The sequence below is a fragment of the Gorilla gorilla genome, chromosome 19 (assembly GCF_029281585.2).
Source record: "Gorilla gorilla gorilla isolate KB3781 chromosome 19, NHGRI_mGorGor1-v2.1_pri, whole genome shotgun sequence".
In the NCBI taxonomy this organism is placed as follows: domain Eukaryota; kingdom Metazoa; phylum Chordata; class Mammalia; order Primates; family Hominidae; genus Gorilla; species Gorilla gorilla.
In genome coordinates, this window is record NC_073243.2 from 78,215,933 (window position 1) to 78,224,201 (window position 8,269).

Here is an 8,269-nt window from a genome sequence, read left to right on the forward strand (position 1 = left end):
AGCCACCACGCCCGGCGTCAGCAAGTTTCAACCACTTCCCACTTTTTTTTTTTTGGTGACTAAGTGCCACCTGAACCATGAGTACTTCTAGTAATTTTAAAGAAAAATATGAATTACTACTTTTTTTTGTTTTTTTTTGAGACGGAGTCTCGCTCTGTTGCCAGGCTGGAGTGCAGTGGCACGATCTTGGCTCACTGCATCCTCCACCTCCCAGGTTCAAGCAATTCTCTGCCTCAGCCTCCTGAGTAGGTGGGATTACAGGTGCCCACACCAGGCCCGGCTAATTTTTTGTACTTTTAGTAGAGATAGGGTTTCACCATCTTGGCCAGTCTGGTCTTGAACTCCTGACCTTGTAATCCACCCGTCTCGGCCTCCCAAAGTGCTGGGATTACAGGTGTGAGCCACAAATTACTTCATTTTAACATGAATTCGATCACTTGGTTCTCACGCCCCTCTTCTCCACAGCCAAGCTCTCCAAATTCAGACCAGGGCCTAGTCAAACCTTGGGTTTTGGGATCTGGTACCAGTCATGTCTGGCCATGAGCCATTCTCATTTATTGTTTTAAGGCGCATGAGATCTCAGTTCCTTGTTGGAGTCACAGGGCCTGCGCTGGATGGGGAGCCTATAAATGAAGGGAGGAAGTTTAAGACCTCTTTAATCTATTGGAGGAGCCTAGGGAATGGCTCCTAGGCCACAGGGTCGCAGATGGAAATGGCCCCTCTAACTTGAAGAATGTTTGCTTCCTATTTCAGTGACCTTGCACTTCATTTTTTTCCCCCACGTATTTTATTTTTTTTGAGAGAGTCTTGCTCTGTCACCCAGGCTGGAGTACAGTGGCATGATCTTGGCTCACTGCAACCTCCACCTCCCAGGTTCAAGCGATTCTCATTCCTTAGCCTCCCTAGTAGCTGGGATTACAGGTGCGTGCCACCACATCCGACTAATTTTTGTATTTTTAGTAGAGATGGGATTTCACTGTGTTTGCCAGGCTGGTCTTGAACTTCTGGCTTCAAGCAATCTGCCCGCTTTGGCCTCCCAAAGTGCTGGGGTTACAGGCATGAGCCACTGTGCCTGGCCCCCAACGTATTTTATTCTGAAAAATTTCAAACCCAGAGAAAAGTTGAATCAATAGTATAAGGAACACTCATATCCTTCACCTATTATTTTGCAACATTCTGTCTCTTTTTGCTGAACTGTTTGGAAGTAAATTGTAGAAAGTTAACATACGCATATGCTGAGCTGTTTTTACTTCTGAGCCAAGTGTGTGTGTGTTTCCCATCACCACTTCTCTCACTCCATTTGGGTGTCCTACAATTTAAGTCTGATATCATCTACGTGGAGTTAGTGTGTCAGATCCCACAAGTTAAGGGCTCAGTCACACAAGAAGGCCCCCACTTCAGATGCCAGCCATAAGTCCATGGTTGTCACTGGTACTTGTGACCAGTAAATTCAGAGGGTTTCCACAATCCCCTTCTCACATTTGATAATTGACTGGAACCATTCACACAACTCAGGAAAGCACTTTACTCACAATTACAGGTTTATTATAAAGGATAAAACTCAGGAACAGCCAAATGGGAGAGATGCCCAGGGCAAGGTATGGGGAAGGGAGGTGGAGCTCTGTGCCTTCTCTGGGAGCACCACTCTCCCAGCACCTTACTATGTCACCAACTTAAGTCTCTGAGCCCCATCATTTAGGGTGTTTTTATAGAGATTCCATTACACGTGATTGATTGAATTTTTAGCCATTGGTGATTAACAGTCCTCACTTCCTCACCCATCCCCAGAGGTTGGGAGGTGGAGCTGAAAATTCTAAGCTTCTAATCAAAGTTTCGTCTTTCTAGCAACCAGTCCCCATCCTGAAGCTATCTAGGGGCCCTGCCAAGAGTCCCTCATTTGAACAAAAGATCCTCCTATCACTTTTAACTCAAGAAATTAGGTTTTAGGAGCTCTGTGCCAGGAACCAGGGACAAAGACCAAGTATCTCTGATGCCACTTAGGCGTACATGTTTACACACATACATACATGTGTATACATCTATACAATTTTTTGGATGAATATTTGAAAGTAAACTGCAGACATATTTCATTTTAAGTACTTCAATATGTATTTCCTAGGAATGGAAAGACACTTTAACATTTTTTAATGGAAAATAATCATATTTTGCAAAACGAAATTATGAGTGACATTATTTTACATTTTACCACTCTCTTTAATAGAACATGGCTGGATTCTCCTGTTCGCTTCTACAGATAATGTTTTGTTTGGGTTGAGGTATGTGAAGAAAATGTGGCCTCACAGAGATGTATAGTTGGAAAAGGGAGGAATACTTTATGATTTTTTTTCTTCTGAGACAGTTTCGCTCTTGTTGCCCAGGCTGGAGTACAGTGGCACCATCTGGGCTCACTGCAACTTCCACCTCCTGGGTTCAAGCGATTCTCATGCTTCAGCCTGCAAAGTAGGTGAGATTACAGGCATATGGCACCATGCCCGGCTAATTTTTGTATTTTTAGTAGAGACAGGGTTTCACCGTGTTGGCTAGACTGATCTCGAATTCCTGAGCTTAAGTGATCTGCCTGCCTCAGCCACTCAAAGTGCTGCGATTACAGGCATAAGCCACTGTGCCCGGCACAGGAATACTTTAATAGCCTTTCCAGGTAATTGTGGGTATCCTTTGATAACAACCACAAAATTTGACAAGTGGTAGTTTCTTAAAAGTTGTAGTATGTAATTTCCCCTTGAAAACTTGAATTTCATCATTGACAACACATGCCGTCAGTTGTTTTTTTTTTTGAAGTGATAGGCTCAGTTTGTTTGTTTTTGAGAAATTGTCTGCCAAATCCACAGGTCTGAACAACGACAATTTGTCAATCTTGGAAGTTAAAATGGTGCTCCGTGCAAAGTGCCACTAATTCAGTTCACACTCCAAACAGTTCTGCCGGTGCTTTTCCTTGAGACTGCCTTGGAACCTCAATGTGCATTTCCCAAGAGTAAAGACATTCTTCTATCTAGCCTCAATATTATCACAACTTAAAACATCAATAATTTTATCAACTATTCAGTCCGTAGTAAGTTTCCCCAGTTCCCAAAAATGTTCTTTATTTCTTCTCCCAATGCAGTGTCTTGATGAAAATTCATGCTGTTCATTTGGTTATCAGTCTCTTTTAATCTAGAATAATTCCCTACTATTTTGTTTTCCATGACATTGACCTTTTGTAAGAGTCCAGGCCACTTGTAGTATGTCCCATATTCTAGATTTGTCTGTTTCCTCATGGCTTAGTTCAGGTTAAATGTCTTTTGCAAGAATGCTACATAGGAGTTGCTGTACCTACCACACCACACCAGAAGGTACATCAGGCCAGGTTGTTTCACAACTGGTCATGTGAATTTTGATCACTAAGTTATTTAAAATGGTGATTGCCCGTTCTATTTTTTTTTTTTTTTTTGAGACGGAGTCTCGCTCTGTCGCCCAGGCTGGAGTGCAGTGGCGCGATCTCGGCTCACTGCAAGCTCCGCCTCCCAGGTTCACGCCATTCTCCTGCCTCAGCCTCCTGAGTAGCTGGGACTACAGGCGCCCACCACCACACCCGGCTACTTTTTTTGTATTTTTAGTAGAGACGGGGTTTCACCATGTTAGCCAGGATGGTCTTGATCTCCTGACCTCGTGATCTGCCCACCTCGGCCTCCCAAAGTGCTGGGATTATAGGTGTGAGCCACCGTGCCCGGCCTTGCCCGTTCTATTTTATTTTATTTATTTATTATTATTATTTTGTGAGACAGAGTTTCACTCTGTCACCCAGGCTGAAGTGCAGTATTGTGATCTCGGCTAACTGTACCGTCTGCCTCCTGGGTTCAAGTGATTCATGTGCCTCAGCCTCCCGAGTAGCTGGGATGACAGGCGTGCACTACCATGCTTGGCTAAATTTTGGCATTTTTAGTAGAGATGGGGTTTTGCCATGTTGACCAGGCTGGTCTTGAACTCCTGGCCTCAAGTGATCCACCTGCCTCGGCCTGCCGAAGTGCTGGGATTACAGGCGTGAGCTACTGTGCCCCCGGCCACAAATAAAAATTTTTTACTCTCAAGGAGCATTCCGTCTATTTCATTCTTTGAAAAGCATGTAAGTTTTGGGAGCCTAGCGTGGAAGGGAGTGATGGTTCCAGTGCATTGGTAGTGGAGACTGCCTTTTGGTCATCTTGGGCTTCTCATGCCATTGAATTAGTAGGGAAATAAGGAGGTGATTGTGGTGTTTGAGTTCATTGATCTTGATTGTCTGAGGGAAATTGGACTGTTTGTTCCTACACAGTGGTGGCAAGGAGAGTGATGTTTGGAAATCAGGGGGTTTACTGGTGACTGCTCCCTTAACCAATTGTCTTGAAGGAAAAACTTCAACCCGTAAATAGAAGACCTCCAAAGACTCACTGTAAGAATGAAGGTTTTGTACTTTTCATCTGGTAAAGAACCCTGGCCCAGCAAAGGTGCTGGAGGAGGCTAACTGGAACTCGGAATGGGCAGAGGGCAAAGGCAGCTAAGATGACCAATACAGACCTCACAGAAGTCAGGATTGTCACAACAGTGTTTTATGTCATTTAAGTGTTTCTCCCTCTCTTTTCTCTGAAATAAGTTAAATGAATAACACCAATGCTGGCTAAAGTTTTAGGCTGTGGAGTATGAGAACAACTTGTATTGAAGTAGTAGTTGGTGGAACATTGTTCCTGCCCCGTATTGGGAACTCAATCTTTCCACCAGGTGAAGGACAAGAGATGATGCTGAAGGCAAAACGCTCGGATGGTGCCATATATGTATATATTTTATCTGTTCCCCTAGATATTCCATCTATTCCCCTAGATCCAGTCTTACCCTGCGCTCTGTCCTGGGAGGCTGGGATGTTTGGTTGGGTTTGGTTCATGGTGAAAGGAGAGTTTGGTGGGGTAGGGTCACCTCAGGTTGGCTGTGTTTCTTAAAAACTCCTCTCAAGGTGACTTCCTCTATGTGAGTTTCTTATGGGTTCCAGCAGCTACTCGGTCCCTACAACTTTCAACTGTGGGATGTTTAGTTCCTCGGTTACTACTGGTTACCCTTTTGTTTTCCTAAGCCTTCACTCACACCTTTGTAAATAATATATTTTAATAAATTTTACTCCGTGAATTGGCATAATTCGAGTGTGTCTTTTCAGGTTGGGAGCTTGACTAATAATGGGCAAATAAGATTAGCAGAGACAACTATTATGGATTAGGATTAACAACCTCTGTTACCTAGTTCTGTAGATTAAAGTCAAAGATGAATGTCTTCAAACTTTGTGCAAAAGAACTTCACTTGGTTATTTTTAATGTGTTTGGTCTTTCTTGCCCTATGAGGCCTCTAAAAACAGTCATGGCAGTGACCAGAAACAACTGTTAAAATCATCAACTAGCAAATAAATCCAGGAAAGAAGGGATCTTCAAAGTTTGACCCCCCGATTTAATAGGCAAACTTGTATCTATTCCAAGGCTACATGATCTCTTTGTGTTGTCTCACTACCAAAGATGATCAAGATTATCAGTAGGAACATGAGGTTATTGGCAATAACTAGGGCTACTGCCTATCTCCACGCAGGGATGATTTCCAGTGGCTGCTGTTCCACTGCATTCTCCTTGACAGAGTGGGTATTCATTCCTAGCACGTTCAACCCCAAGCAAAACAAGGTCAGTGTTGGATGGGGAGATTTACAAGTTTTTGAGGACTGGGGCTGACAAACTTGAAGAATGGCCAGAGCAAACTCTTGAGGCAGGTACACAAGTTGGAAATCAGACTTCTAGTCACAAGTGGCAGGCCTGGAAACCTTGACAAGTCATCTCAAGGGATGATGTCGACCTTGGCCATAGACAGGTCTGCATTCTTGATGTCAGCCTTGGCCATAGGTCTGCATTCTTGCGGTCTGCCCTTGGCCATAGACGGGTCTGCATTCTTCTTGCTGTCTGCCCCAGTGGTGCAAAAGTCTCAGAGGGGGAAGAACGTATTGAAAGCTAAAGGCTTTGACAATTTATGTGTTGGTGATAAGTTGGTCTTTGTTAGCACTGTCCTAGTGAGGCTGAAGGAATAAGTTTCTCTGCTGAACTTTCACATAGGTTGTAGCTGTGGCAGGGCTCATCAGGGTTGGTTTCTCAGATCTCTTAATGGAAAGCTTTGATATATTTCATGTGTGTTTTTAAATAGCATTCAATGTATGTTTAAATATAGGAGTGTCCTGTGAGTGGCTCCCAGGGAGCAGCCGGAAGTGTTGTACTGGGCTGTCTATTGTGTGTGGGAGAGTCTTTCTGTTGACTGTGGATCTCATATTTATGAGGACTGCATGCAAGGATTGCCTCTCGAGGTCTCGTTTATAGATTGATATCAGCCAGGTATTTTTCAGAATTCTGTTCTGCCATTCCACTGCCCTCCTGATTCTGGGAGATGTGGGCATTGGAAAGACTTTGTAGATTTCCTTTATAATTTGCCTGGATGTGGTTGGCTCCTGTCACTATTATTGAACAAAGGCTCTCAAATAGTCTTCTTGATATAACAATAGTTGTAACAGCTTTGGTGTTTAGAGATACTTCTATTCAGTTGGGAAGCCTCCCAACAATTGGCAAAACATGAAAATGTCTTCATTTGTGTAAGTCAACTTCAGTTATTTATAGATGTCCCCTACAAAGGAGAGTGAGTTGCCTTCTCTGTGGACTTGATAGATAGGAAAGGTCTGACAATTCTGCCCGTCTACACTGGAAAAGCGCCTTATCACTTATACACTGCCAAGCGCCTTATGACGAGCGTGCCATTGCAAAGATCACGCAACCAGCCAGGAAGAAGATCCTTGGGCGCCACCTAGTGGCCATCTTGGGAATATCAAAGGCGACTGCGTTGCTTCTCAAATTGTGGTTATTTCCAGTGGGTTGTGGATCACTACTTTTGTTAAATACAAATAAATGATTAGAAAAGCATATAAAAATACAAAATACAAGTCTGAATGTTTTATTATTAGATTTAGCAGAGAATAATATTTTAATAAATCAAAAAACGTGAAGAAAAAGTAAAAACTGCACAATGTTCATTATCAGTATAAACAAAACTAAACAAAGAGTGAAATGGTGGAAATAGCCATTGAAATACCCACATTAAATACCTAGACTAGTTTTGAACAACATGATATATACCAATATTTAGTTTTTAATGTGATAAATGAACTTGTTTCTTGTTAAAACTTATCTAGATTGGGTTGATGACAGTCACAGGGGATAATGTGTATCTAAACTGTTTCTATGTTTTGTTTTAATAATATATATAGTAAATAAACCAGCTCACAGGGAAATATTATCAAGGGTGGGGGAAGATACTTTGTTTTATTTTATTTTTTGAAACAAGGTCTCACTCTGTCACCCAGGCTGGAGTACAGTGGCTTGGTCATAGCTCACTATAGTCTTGAACTCCTAGGCTCAAGTGATTCCCCCACCTCAGCCTCCCAAGTAGCTGGAACTACAGATGCATGCCATCATGGCTTTTTTTTTTTTTGACTTTTTGTAGAGATGGGGGTCTTGCTATGTTACCTGGACAGGTTTTGAGCTCCTGGGCTCAAGCAATTCCCCAGCCTTGGCCTCCCAAAGCGTTAGGATTACAGGTGTGAGCCACCATGCTCAGCCAGGATATTAATTTTTAACTTTTATATAAAATAAAGTGAGGCTATATTTTCTAGTATTTTTCTTCAATCCTTCATAAATAGCCAACTCTAACAATTGGCTGAGCATGGCCAATTGGAACGCCATCAGTGAAGTATCTCCAAAAGCACTATTCTAAACACAATCCAAACTTGATTTCTTCAACAGTGGGATTGTGAGTTTACCAGGGACATGAAGAAAGGTTATCTGGCAGTGTTAGTGCACATTTGGTAGCGTTTGTTAGTGTTAGTGTTAGTGCAGGCTAATACTCACTATGTGCATGGAGGCTTCATAGGTCCAGTCGGCGGGCGTGGACTTCAAATAATCTCCACCTCCCGGGTTCAAGCGATTCTCCTGCCTCATCCTCCAGAGTAGCTGGGATTACAGGTGTGTGCCACCTTGCCTGGCTAATTTTTGTATTTTTAGTAGAGACGGGGTTTCGCCATGTCGGCCAGGCTGGTCTCAAACTCCTGGGCTCAAGCGATCCACCTGCCTCAGCCTCCCAAAGTGCTGGGATTACAGGCGTGAGTCACCGCGCCTGGCCAAGTTCTTTTTGTTTTGAAATAACTTCAGACTTTAAAGAAAAGTGTAGAAACAGT